Raw genomic sequence first — 14,146 nt, 5'->3', positions numbered from 1 at the left:
AAAACGTGTCATGGAACTGCTATTTTGAGTTATTTATGGCTATTTGATTTTGAGGAGCATGGCGATTGATCAAAGTATGTGATTTGATTATGTTTTGTTTGCTTTTTATTGTGGCGGCGAGAGCGGAGAATCGACCCTGGGAAAACTGTGTTTGCGAGCGCCGCCGTTGCACAAAACTCGCATTAAACTTCCTGTGAAATTCAGCGTGTCAACATAGTTCTTCAAAATCCAATAAAATATGTCAGCACAGTTTTCATGAACCCAATAAAGTATAATTTTGAAGCGAGCAGATGTGTGTGTGTGTGTGTGTGTGTGTGTTCTTTCAGGTCCTCTCCTGCTCCTCCAGGGTTGTTACTCATGTTTTCTAATTAAAAGCATTGAAAGCAACACTGTTAACAACTGACCGCTTTACTGTCGGAGCTCTTTTGAGCTGATGTGATAAACTTCTGTTTGTGTGTGTTTGTGAGGTGTCTGTTGCGCTGATACACACACATCATCATCATTATACTGCATAAAATGATGTTCTTCCTCAGTATTTTTACCTTGTTTACTTGTTTTTCAGTCATGTATCTTGATTTAAGAATCTTCAGATACGTGTACTGGAAAACAAGATATTTGTTCTTGTTTTAAAGTGGACCTATAATGTCCCTTTCACAAGATGTAATATAAGTCTCTGGTGTCTCCAGAATGTGTCTGTGAAGTTTCAGCTCAAAATCCCCCACAGATCATTTATTATAGCTTGTCAAATTTGCCCCTATTTGGGTGTGAGCAAAAACACACCGTTTTTGTGTGTGTCCCTTTAAATGCAAATGAGCTGCTGCTCCCGGCCCCCTTTCCAGAAGAGGGCGGAGCTTTAACAGCTCGCGCTTCGGTCGCTCGACAACAACAAAGCTGGAGAATCTCACACAGCCAAAATGACGACGATGTTCAGCCTTACATTGTTCAAACCGGAGTCGACACTGATGGAGAGACTCAGGAAGAAGTTACAACTTTTAGACGTTTCTGAATGGTTAGTGGATAAATTTATGTAGTTGCTGTGGAGTTGATTCAACTCATCCACTAGCATGTGCCGTCATGTTAATCTTTTGTGTTGAATTGACCCTCGTTTGTGAAGCAGTCCGGCGTAAAATGACGGCATGTCAACAACACTCTACTACAACAACTCTTCCTCTTTTCTAAAGCAGCCCAACATGGCCCCACCCCCTTTGTTGTGTGTTCTCGGGGGCGGGGTTTGTGTAAATTTTAGGGTTTGCGATGTCACCAACCCGGGAAGAAGCTCGTTGTAGTCCCTACCAGCCGTTTGTTGCGATTTCTGTAAAAGAAAATATCTCCCTTTGCATTGAACTTTGAGTGTTGTAACTTTCCAGATGTTGTTTATGCTCAAACAGCAACATTAAACACTAACTAAAGTTGAAAAAGTCAAATCATAATCAAGGTCCTCTTTAAGCACAAACTCACTGATTTTTGCGGTGTGATGCGTGTGCTCTTGTGTCGTGTTGCCGGTCACTGGAGTGGATCTGGAGGAGTCTGTGAGTGTTTCTCTCCATCAGTCACAGCGGGGTGGCAGGTTAGCAGCTGAAGGTGTGTCATTAGACCCCTGCCGACCGCCTCCTGGTCCGGCCCTCCTCACATTCGTCTTCATTAAAGAACCGTTGACTGGGTCTCTCTGAGCAGATGGCCATTAATGTGGCCACCCTATCCACGGGGACTCTACCTGAGGACGCGTCACCCCTCCGAACGCAGGGACTCGCCTGTTTGAATCACTTCCCAGGCCAGCATATAAATGGTTGCCGGTGGGTGGCGAAGGTACACAACAATACTCCTAATGAAGCCATAAGTACACTCATGCAAAGGCCAAGTATGGCTGTTTTAGTGACATCATCAGGTCTAATGAGTCAGCCAATCACTTGTTCTGTTCTAAAACTATAGTTTAGCAGCGAGAACTGAATGTTAAATCTCTTTCTCTCTTCACAATCAGATGAAACATCATTTCTTTTGCTTTGCCAGTATTTTATTATGGTGTTCTGTCCACATCAGAAGCATCTAATCAAGGCAGGGTTATTATTATAGTTAACTAAAACTGAAGCCAAAACCATAACGGAAAAACATTTTTGTCACTTGAAAACTTACAAATATACAAGTAGTTAGTTGCAAAGGCAAGATTTCTAAACTAAATCTCTTACTAAAATAACTAAAACTGAAATAAATATTAATAAAAACTCAACAGACATATTTTAAAAAAAAAAACTAATAGAAGTGTCAAAAACACACAACAGAATTACTAAAACTTTAACCAAGAATATAAAAATATTAATAAAAACTACAATAGTATAACAATGATGGAAAAATAACACTGACAAATCATTTGCTTCCAGTATTTTTATAATATGGACTTCTTCCCAACCTAATCAAACGTGATTCTTAAAACATAATTTCTTAAAACAAAAATGGGATGTTAAACCATTTTAGTACTTCAGTATTTAGATGTTCGTTGCAACTTGATTGTGTGAATCCTGAAGCAAAACTAGTCGAGAAGCGCTTCTTTAAAACATCATGTCAAGTCACCTTTATTTATATAGCGCTTTTTACAATGTAGATTGCGTCAAAGCAGCTTTACATTGATAACTGGTACATTGTTTGACTGCACAGCAGCTCTTAAAGAATAGTGTCAATGCAGGCAGATCAAAAGCACTGTTGAATATCAAAATGTCAAGTCAAGTGTCCCCAACTAAGCAAGCCAGAGGCGACAGCGGCAAGGAACCCAAACTCCATCAGGTGACATCAGGTGGCAGACAAGTGGCAAATTGGTGTTAAAATGGAGAAAAAAACCTTGGGAGAAACCAGGCTTAGTCGGGGTTCCAGTTCTCCTCTGGCCAACAGTGCTTTGTTACAATTCAGGTTGCTATCATAAGTCCAATAGGATCGCAACATTAAAAGTATTTATTTCAGTTCCATCCAATTGAGGATCGTATTCATCACGCCGGTATGGACGGTTGTTGAGGAACTGTGTCGTGGCTGTCGTGTCGATGAGGCCTTCACAGTGGATGATCTAGTTGACTCAATCTCTGCTGATACTTCAGGGCTGCGTTGTGGTCGTGTCAAGGTGCAGGTCCTTGGTCTCACCTGGATACGGCCCGGATCCGGTTGACTACGGTGAACCTCGGGATAAACAGAAAGACTAATATTAGCGTAGATGCCATTCTTCTTCTGATGTAACGAGTACATCAGGTGTTATAGGAAGTGTTCCCGGTTCCGGCTGACCTAATTTATGCAGCCTAATAATCCTTTAACGGATTTGGAAATATAAATTGGTAATGTGTTATGTGTATGCCAGGTTAAAGAGATGCGTTTTTAGTCTAGATTTAAACTGACAGAGTGTGTCTGCTTCCCGAACAATGCTAGGAAGATTGTTCCAGAGTTTAGGTGCCAAATAGGAGAAGGATCTACCACCTGCAGTTGATTTTGATATTCTAGGTATTATCAGCTGGCCTGAATTCTGAGATCGCAATAGACGTGAAGGACTATAATGAATTAGGAGCTCGCTCAGGTACTGGGGAGCTAAACCATTTAGTGCTTTGTAAGTAATTAGCAAGATTTTAAAATCTATACGATGTTTAACAGGAAGCCAATGCAGTGTTGACAGAACTGGGCTAATATGGTCATACTTCCTGGTTCTAGTAAGAACTCTAGCTGCTGCATTTTGTACGAGCTGTAGTTTATTTATCAGGCGAGCAGAACAACCACCCAGTAGAGCGTTACAGTAATCTAGCCTTGAGGTCATGAACGCATGAACTAACTGTTCTGCATTTTTCATTGAGAGCATATGTCGTAGTTTAGATATATTTTTAAGATGGAAGAATGCGGTTTTACAGATGCTAGTAACATGGCCTTCAAATGAAAGATTGGTATCAAAGAGCACACCCAGGTTCCTAACTGACGACGAAGACTTAACAGAGCAGCCATCAAGTGTTAGACAATATTCTAGGTTATTACGTGAAGAAGTTTTTGGTCCAAAAATTAGAATCTCTGTTTTTTCTGAATTTAGTAGTAGGAAATTACTGGTCATCCAATTTTTTATATCAGCTATGCACTCCGTTAATTTTGTGAATTGGTAAGTTTCGTCAGGGCGCGAAGAAATATAGAGCTGAGTATCATCAGCGTAACAGTGAAAACTAACGCCATGCTTCCTAATGATATCTCCCAAGGGTAGCATGTACAGAGTGAACAGTAACGGTCCTAGTACTGAGCCTTGTGGTACTCCATATTGAACTTGTGATCGATATGACATGTCTTCGTTTACTACTACAAACTGATAACGGTCAGATAAGTATGATTTGAACCATGACAATGCAATTCCACTAATGCCAACATAATTTTCGAGTCTATTTAAAAGAATATTGTGATCAATAGTGTCAAATGCTGCACTAAGATCCAGTAACACTAATAGAGAGATACAACCACGATCTGATGATAAGAGCAAATCATTAGTAACTCTAATGAGAGCAGTCTCAGTACTATGGTACGGTCTAAATCCTGACTGGAAATCCTCACAGATACTATTTCTTTCTAAAAAGGAACATAGCTGTGATGATACTGCCTTTTCTAGTATTTTTGACAGAAAAGTGAGATTTGAGATCGGCCTGTAATTGACTAATTCTCTAGGATCAAGTTGTGGTTTTTTAATAAGAGGTTTAATAATAGCCAGCTTAAAAGTTTTCGGTACGTATCCTAATGATAAAGATGAATTGACGATATTGAGAAGAGGGTCTATGACCTCTGGAAGCATTTCTTTCAATAGCTTAGTCGGTATAGGGTCTAACATACATGTTGTTGATTTTGATGATTTAACAAGTTTAGACAATTCTTCCTCTCCTAAAGCAGTAAATGAATTGAATTTTTCCTCAGGGACACTACAATGCACTATCTGACACGATACTGTAGTAGACGGTTGCATGGTTATTATTTTTTCTCTAATATTATCAATCTTGCAAGTAAAGAAGTTCATAAAGTCATTACTGCTGTGCTCTTTGGAAACATCAGAAGTTGAAGCTTTATTTCTTGTTAATTTAGCCACTGTATCAAATAAATACCTAGGGTTGTGTTTATTTTCTTCTAAGAGTTTAGAAAAATAGGCAGATCTAGCAGATTTTAAGGCCTTTCTGTACTCAATCATTCTCTCTCTCCACGAAATACGAAATACTTCTAGTTTTGATTTCTTCCAGCTGCGCTCCATTTTTCTGGCTGCTAACTTTAGGGCCCGAGTGTGGTCATTGTACCATGGCATTGGATTAATTTCCTTAATCTTTTTTAAACGCAAAGGAGCAACTGAGTCTAATGTGCTGGAAAAGACAGAGGCAATAGTTTCTGTTGCAACATCGAGGTCTTCTAAGCTGTCTGGTATGCTAAGGCGATGAAAATGATCAGGAAGATTATTTATAAAGCAATCTTTAGTGGTAGAAGTGATGGTTCTACCATATTTATGGCATGGAGGCAGTTTAGCCGCCTTGACTAAATGTAGGGTCATCAGGCTTAATAACTCAAATAATCACTTGTTTTGTTTTTAAAGTGCCCCATTATGCTATTTTAAAGGTTCCTACTTTAGAAGTCTCCTGCAACAGGTTTACATGCATTCAAGGTCAAAAACTCTAATTTTCTCATAATATCCACTGCAGCATCAGCTCTTTTCTCTCAGTGTCTGAAACGCTTCCATCAAGGATTCAGTCTCTCTAAACCCCGCCTTTCTGAGAGCAGCTCTGCTCTGATTGGTCAGCCGGTATCAGTCTATTGTGATTGGTCAGAAACCAAAAGCTTATTATTATATCTGAATCTCAGCTCTTGATTCACGTTGGTTTTACCGTATCAATCTCATCAAGGTGGATTTGCTTTGGCAGCAGAAAACAGCGTCTTCTCGACATGAACAACACGAACCAAACTCTTCCAGTCTCAGATACAACTACAGTGATTGAGGGCGGGGCAAAGAGACGCTGTTCAGCCAATGAAGACCAGAGGCGGGCATTATGCAAATGAGTTACAAACCTATGTAGGTTCAGAAGGAAGTGAGACTAGAATTACTGACGACTCGTTTCAGTTCAGTATCGATTCTTTCTTTTAGGAGACAATAACTTTGTCGTGCACTTTGATCTTTAAAATTTTATGAGTTGAGACTGGTTTGGTTTGGCTGTCACATCCGGTTTGAGCATTAGCTGAGATTGTAAGAGCTTGGCCTGTGTGAATTATGAACGAGAACAGACTGTGCACAGGCATTTAGGAGCACGTGAAATATTCACGCTGAACTGAGATCAAGTCTGAATGACAAAATCACAAAATTCACTATTTGACAGGATGCAAAACACGGCAGCAGGTCCATTTATGACATGTTTTCATCTGCTGCACAAGGTGAGGAATATATGAAGTAACTTCAAGGTTTCTTGTGGGCTTGAATATTGCTAACGAAGATTTTCAGAGAACATTCTGCATCTTATATTTTCTTTATAAACTCTTCAGCTCTCCGCATCTGACCCGTCCTGTCCGTCAGGGGTCAGGGGTCAGAGGTCAGGCGGGTGTTCGGGGCAGCAGCTAAATTAAGAAAAGATGAGTTGCCCGAGGCTGTGCCACTTCACTTCACAACATTCATCTGAAGAAGAGGTTGTGTTCAGAGCGTGACTCTAATGCTGAACACATTCATTTTAAAGCTTAGTTATCATCATTATAATCTGCTTAGAGGAAAAATGTACTGCTCAAAAATGTTCCTCCACATCTCAGGAGACTTCACTGAGAGAGATAATGTTAATGAAGAGTTTGCTTTATTGCAATCTAAGAGAAACAACTGAAATATCGACGAGATCTCATTTGTGATTGTACTTTCCTGTATAATTAAGTAAGCGATAATCAAGGCAGTGGCAAAAAATAAATCATCATTTTCATTTGCATAAGTGGAATTGTGGGCGGGGCTTCAGGGTCCCACCCAATCAGAATGCAATGCTCATCACTTCAGGGGTTTACTTGCATATTAATTTTATTGATATTCTCAAGAGATTACTCTTTGCTAAAGCAATATATCAAAATGATAAATAAATTTCACAGCAGAAGTGTCTAGCCGGTGACATTTAAAGTCATCTGATGCACACTGATGGATGAATTATAAGATTAAACTCTCAAAAGTGAAGTAAAGCTTTACGGAAGCAGATCTGCACCGGCTGAGTTCATGATTTGTTGTTTTTGCCCTGTGTTTAAAATGTCTCTGATGCTTTGATCTGCTTAAGATGATAATAGCAGTGAAATCTGATGTTATTTGAGATCATCGTTCAACACACTCCTTATTCAAAAAGAAAAATGTTTGCATAAATATTAAAAAACTGAATTAAAACAGTTGCATGCAGACTTTAATCCAATATGATGTTTTTTGACACTTTTCCTGATGTGTTTCTCCATCTTCAGACAGCAAAAGTTGACGAATGAATTCGTCCTTCTATAGAGACGTGAAGTTCGTCCGGTGAGCATAATTGATTTACTGGCAGACAGACACTGGTAAGTGCTAAAATTAATGAATTTTTACTATAGTGAATGTTTGACTCGTAATAATTACATCTTGTGAATAGAATATCATATCAGCATGACATAATTAACATTCATGATATAAGCTTTTATAATCCCTATAAAGCTACTGAATCATATTTCTAAGGCCTCTAAATGATCAACATGATCTGATAAACCTCAATCTCCTTCAGTCCTTCGGTCTCTGATTGATAGTTTAGACTCTTTTTAGCAAGTAAAAGTGTTTTAGTATAATTGAACAAACGTCCTTCAGCTCGTGTGAATATTAGTAGCTCGATTAGTAATATTCCAACTGGACTGAAGCAGGTTTACTTGATTATCCAGACATCATTTATTAGAAAAATCATGAGTATCAAATATGATCATCAGGCTTTTGAGGATGGTTTATTTGTTCATCTCTCAATCATCATTGCATTATATGTTTTAAAAAGCTTTGATCATAAAACTAAGCATTTAAATATCATCTTACTAAGACATGTTATTGGCAGATATTGATATTTATATGCATTTTATGTAAGTGTCTGCTATACTGTTATAAAGATCTCATTGATTTACATCACAAGCATCAGAATTTCATCACTTTTCTGCATCTGCAGAAAATTGCATATTCTCTCTGAATAAATTGAGCTGTTTTTTCATCCATATTTTCACTATAACAGACTATATGAGCCATAAAAGCCTGATACTCAACATTATATTTTGTCTCAATGTTTTGTCTAAATTGATTTTTCTGACAATTATTATTTCATATGTCAAGCTTTACAGGGTTAAGTTTTGATGAATATACACTGATAGAAATGAGCCGGGTCTGTGATTATTGTCACTCATCACAAAGACAGCTGCACCTCTGTGAGAACCGTGTGTTATTTTATCTTTGTCTTTATTAAGTCATAAAGCCGCTATCAGTTCTCCGTCTCAATCATCTTCTCTGATAGTCCTCGTTCGTCTGCATTAGATGGAGTGAGTGACACTGTAAGCTGTGAGGAGTTGACGGAGCATCATGAGGTCATTGGCAGCAGATGCGGCTTGTTAAGGCTCTGAGAGGCTTTTGGCTCGCGCGCCGCGGGGAAACCGATATATTTCCTCATCGGCCGTCATTCTGTCGCTCTAATGGACAGATTTCACTTCCCAGGCCGGCGTTGAGTGGACGCGACAGCTCCGAGTCAGAGTTCATTGGGACAGATGATTTTCTTGCAGGGACAAATCTGGCAACAACTGTAAGGTTACGGTGTCACAGACTCAGTGCGGCTAATGATCTTGTGTCTGCTGAGCTGAATGAGACAACAAACATCATCTGACTATGACTTACAGCTGCACGATTAATCATTAAAAGATTGCGATCTCAATTCAAACACAAACCTGATCTAATTCCTAAATGACAAGGAATCATATGTTTTTAAACCTTTGACAAGTTCGATCACAGTGTTTCAGATCTGATCCAGAGAGAGCAGTTGTCATGTATAGATATGAAACTTTTCAACCACTCAGTATCATTATTTCTGTCTTACAATAATTCAGATTATCACAGAAGTACTGGGATAAAAGTTTATAGTTCAGATATAAACACTGATGTCTACAGAAGTGATCAAAATAGAGTGAATCACATTTTGAAAGTAACTTGTCGCTTCAAATAAAGATTGTATCAATTACATCGTTACACCAGTAGGTGGCGACAAGTGACTGTTAAAATATATGTATTTTCCATTGAATCATTCATTCAAGAGATTTGTTCAAAAGCGCTGATTCATCCAGTAATTAAACAAATTAAGTGTTTATGAGTGAGTTGTTGAATCACTCATTCAAGAGATTCATTCAAAAACGCTGATTCATCCAGTAATGAAACAAGTGAAGTCTTAATGAGTGAGTCATTAAATCATTCATTCAAGAGATTCGTTTAAAAACGCTGATTCATCCAGTAATGAAACAAGTGAAGTGTTTATGAGTCATTGAATCATTCATTCAAGAGATTTGTTTAAAAACGCTGATTCATCCAGTAATGAAACAAGTGAAGTGTTTATGAGTGAGTCATTGAATCATTCATTCAAGAGATTCGTTCAAAAACACTGATTCATCCAGTAATGAAACAAGTGAAGTGTTATGAGTGAGTCATTGAATCACTCATTCAAGAGATTCGTTCAAAAACACTGATTCATCCAGTAATGAAACAAGTGAAGTGTTATGAGTGAGTCATTGAATCACTCATTCAAGAGATTCGTTCAAAAACGCTGATTCATCCAGTAATGAAACAAGTGAAGTGTTTATGAGTGAGTCATTGAATCATTCACTCAAGATTCATTCAAAAATGCTGATTCATCCTGAAACAAGTGAAGTGTTTATGAGTGAGTCATTGATTCGTTCATTCAAGAGATTTGTTAAGAAATGCTGATCCATCCAGTAATGAAACAAGTGAAGTCTTTATAAATGAGTCATTGAACCACTCATTCAAACGGATTTTATTTAAATACTTAATTAAAATTAATTAAACCTTTTTAATAGGCTGCAGCAATTAATCATGCAGCTCTACTATCTTCACACACATTGCCGCCTGTGTCTGATCCAGGAAGATAGATATAAACATATCAGCAGTTTAATTAACTTTAACTAACAAGATTTTCTTTATACTGTTGTCATGATGGTTGGTGATGATCTGAATGAGAAAAGCCATAGCGTTTACTCAAAACTGAACGCAACATATAACTGTATAACATAAGTTGCACCGCATGTTGACACATTTTAGTTTGCAACAATGCATGATCTCAAGCTCACTGCAGAGAAACTATTTCTTGCTTAGTATTTTTTGTCTTGTTTTCCAGTACAAACATCTAAACATTTTTAAATCAAGATACGTTTAGAAGCAAAATGACTCTTGTTTTCTGAGAAATGTGTCAAAATTAAGTAAGTTTCAGCTTAAAAGCAGAAAAAAGTCAAAAATTATTTTTCTGACCCCATTGGCAGATATTTGTTCTTGTTTTAAGCAAAAACTCACTTCATTTTCAGGAAAACAAGACTTAATATCTTCAGTCATTTTGCTTCTCCAGTAAATGTATCTTGATTTAAGAATGTTTAGATGTTTTAGCTGGAAAACAAGACAGAAACACTGAGGAAGAACTCATTTCTTTGACGTGTTTGTGTAGTTAGAAGTGTTTGTCAGATCCAGTTGTCACTCTCAAGGACTTCAGGTATATGGTGTATTTACTGTGAATGAAAACAAGGCGAGATACAGTGCTGTTTAAAGTCTAATTTATGAGCTTTTATTCAATGGATTTTTGTTAGAAAGACAAATAATCAGTGTTTTGTTTTGTTCCAGAGATTCTGGTCATTCGATCCAAGCACCATGATGACAGCGTTTACATCGAGTCTGCCACAGAGAGCAAGGTAAAATAAATTACTTTGTGTTTAAACCATCTTCTGAATTTTAATATATCAAGCCACCAGTTGCAATTCAAAAATGTCATTGTGAGTCTCCAAATTAAATCTAGTTTGAGTTCATCATGTAGCTCCGCCCCTTTCTCCGCCCCCAATCTAAAAACACGCATCTATTTCTAATGCGTTCCGGGTGACTTTGTGTCCTGAAGCTAAAATATGAATATTCCGGTGAAATTCCAAAGGCAATCACATTTTCTGTCTCGGTAAGCAGCGAGTGTAGCTCGGGGTCATCCGTGGAGGTTGTTCCTCTTCCACAGGCGCTTTACATGAACCCCGAGGCTTACCTGTGTAATTAACTTTATTTCCCCTTATCAGTCCGCAGTGGATTGTTTCCTCGCACTCGATTCCCCAGCGGAGCCCGTATACTGTAATAACTCCTCTGTTCTCCTCCTCTCATCTGCTGAACACCTCCTGCTCCAGATTATGATTAGAAGAGGCAGTTTTGAGCAGTTCAGTGTTTGTGTTTCCTTTCAGTAGCCAGTGCTGATCAGGGAATATATACACTACCGGTCAAAAGGTTTAATTAATATTTTTAATAAGTAAGGACACATTAAATTGATCAAAAGTGACAGTAAAGACATTTATAATGTTACAAAAGATTCTATTTCAGATAAATGCTGTTCTTTTGAACTTTCTAATCATCAGAGAATCCTGAAAAATAAAATGTATCATAGTTTCCACAAAAATATGAACTGTTTTCAACATCGATAATAATCATAAATGTTTCTTGAGCATCAAATCATCATATTAGAATGATTTCTGAAGGATCATGTGACACTGAAGACTGGAGTAATGATGCTGAAAATTCAGCTTTGATCACAGAAATAAATTACACTTTACTATATATTCACACAGAAAACAGATATTTTAAATTTGGCAGTCTAACATTTAACCCAACTGCTGGGTCAGAACAACCCAATCGCTGGGTTTGTCCATATTTACCCCAACGTGGGTTATTTTTAACTCAGCATTTATTAGTGTGAGGATGATAAAAAACAGAAGAAACATTCTCAGAACGTTCTGGCAAGGTTATCTCAAAGTTATGTACAAACGTTCTTCCAGTAACATTAATAGAACGTTGTTCAAAATTAACTGGTCTTTAATAATGTTCTCAAAGCATCGTTCATGGAGCATATTTTAATTGTTAACATACGTCTAATAACGCATTAAACATTATGAACATTTGTCTTATAATGCATTTAAACAACTTAGTACTCATTTCAGAACGTTCAGAGAACATTCAAGTAACACTCCCATGATATTTGCAAAATTATAAAATTGAACGTTCCCTTAATATTTTCTCTAACGTTTGCAATAACCAAGAAAAAAGTTTTAATTTATTTGGGCGTTTTGCTTGCGCCGATAGCCTTGTGGGCAGCGTGCTGACATATAGTGCGCTTCGGGTGACCCGAGTTCGAGTCCCGGCTCGTGGACCTTGCCCGATCATGGTCCCACTTCGCTTACTGTCCTATCATAATAAAGGGCAAAAACTGGACGTTTTGAACGTTCTAAAAACATTTTTAAAAAAATTATGTTTTAATAACTTAATGGGAACGATAGAGCATATTTTCGTCAGCTGTCTCGTCTGACCGCTGGTTAATGATTCCAGCATTAAACAGCCTTTATAATCACAATCTGTTAGATTGTCTTTAATGCATCCATATTGTGCTGCTGCAGATAAAGTAATGCCACAACAGTTGAAAGTGCAGACAGTTCAGAAATCATTTTGCCAGTGGGGTAAAACTAAAGCACTTATGAGCCGTCTGTGTGAAATGATAACATTGATTAAAGCCTGAGAACAGACAGAGTTTGTGCTGAAACATCAGTTCACTCAGACCTCACAAACGGCACACATGCTTGAGAAGCTGCTTTCCCACCAGATCTGCGTATCTGTGACTGTTAAAGTGAATCAATGAACACGTGAGTGATGAATTTGAAGCTCAGCATCTGTGCGTCGACCTTCCGTGTCAGCAGCGCGCGAGTAGTTAGTTTGACGGCGGTGTTGGTTAGTGGCTCTCGCGGGACGGGAGGTTTAATTACCCTAATCTTGCGTTGGAGAGTCTCTTCTTGATCTGTGCGGTAATGATCTGCTTCTGAAGTCGTGATTACAGAATCTCGTCTGCTCTCATAATCAAAGTTTAATTCCATTATGAAATAATAAAAATCGTGCCGTTATGCATGTTAATTTTAGAAATGTGTGCTCGTTCACAGTGGGTTCAGCGTTGGCTGGAAACTGTTTCTTCACAAACTAAAACTACAGGCAAACTTTAGTTAACTACAGAAGCCATGTCATGTATAGGTATGAAACTTTGCGGTCACACAGTATCATTATTTCTGTCTTACAATAATTCAGATTATCATAGAAGTACTGGGATAAAAGTTTATAGTTCATAAATAAACACTGATGTCTATGGTATAGCGATAAAAAATAGAGTAAATCACCTTTTGAAAGTAACTTGATGCTTCAAATAAAGATTGTATCAATTTACACCAGTAGGTGGCGACAAGTGACTGTTAAAACATGTATTTGTCATTGAATCATTCATTCAAGAGATTTGTTCAAAAACGCTGATTCATTCACTAATTAAACAAGTGAAGTCTTTATGAGTGAGTCATTGAATCATTCACTCAAACTGATTTTCTTTAAATACTTAATTCAAATTAATTAAGAAATTTTAAAGAAACATCTTAGTTTTTTTTGTTTTGTTTTGTGTCCATACAATAGAATATTTTCTTTTAAACTCCAGAGAAGAAAGAATGATGACAGAACCTTAATTTTGGGTGAACTAGGGTTTATTTTTAATAACTACTAAAGATTCTACTTTATTTTATTTTAAACCAGTAAAACTGCTGATGATCAGCAGCATTTAAGGAAATAATTTAACGTGGTCTTGATTTTGTATCATTTGATTTAAATGAACCGTTTAAACAAACTGATTCACTAAAATGAATCAGAGCTTCAGGAGACTGTTGTTGGTTTGTAGATTATTTTTATGATTCAGATGAGACTGAGAAACAGTAAATGTTTTTAGACAATAAATCACCTTTTGAAAGTAACTTGGCGCTTCAAATAATGATTGTATCATTACATCATTACACCAGTAGGTGGTGACAAGTGACTTAAAATATGTATTTGTCATTGAATCATTCATTCAAGAGATTTGTT

The 14,146-nt window shown here is 37.5% G+C and overlaps 1 long non-coding RNA gene across 10 annotated transcripts in view; it reads left to right on the top strand.

Moving 5' to 3' along the window:
- LOC127521703 (uncharacterized) overlaps positions 1-14,146 on the top strand; it is a 163,083-nt gene that overhangs the window by 10,613 nt on the left and 138,324 nt on the right. For all 10 annotated transcript variants that reach the window (XR_007932449.1, XR_007932443.1, XR_007932448.1 and 7 more), the window contains exons 2-3: positions 7,438-7,527; positions 10,862-10,929. This is a non-coding gene — a long non-coding RNA (uncharacterized LOC127521703). The remainder of the gene's footprint in view (positions 1-7,437; positions 7,528-10,861; positions 10,930-14,146) is intronic.

The sequence above is a fragment of the Ctenopharyngodon idella genome, chromosome 10 (genome assembly GCF_019924925.1).
Source record: "Ctenopharyngodon idella isolate HZGC_01 chromosome 10, HZGC01, whole genome shotgun sequence".
Classification (NCBI taxonomy): domain Eukaryota; kingdom Metazoa; phylum Chordata; class Actinopteri; order Cypriniformes; family Xenocyprididae; genus Ctenopharyngodon; species Ctenopharyngodon idella.
The sequence above is the reverse complement of the archived record's forward strand: the minus strand, read 5'-3'. Positions and strand labels throughout refer to the sequence as shown.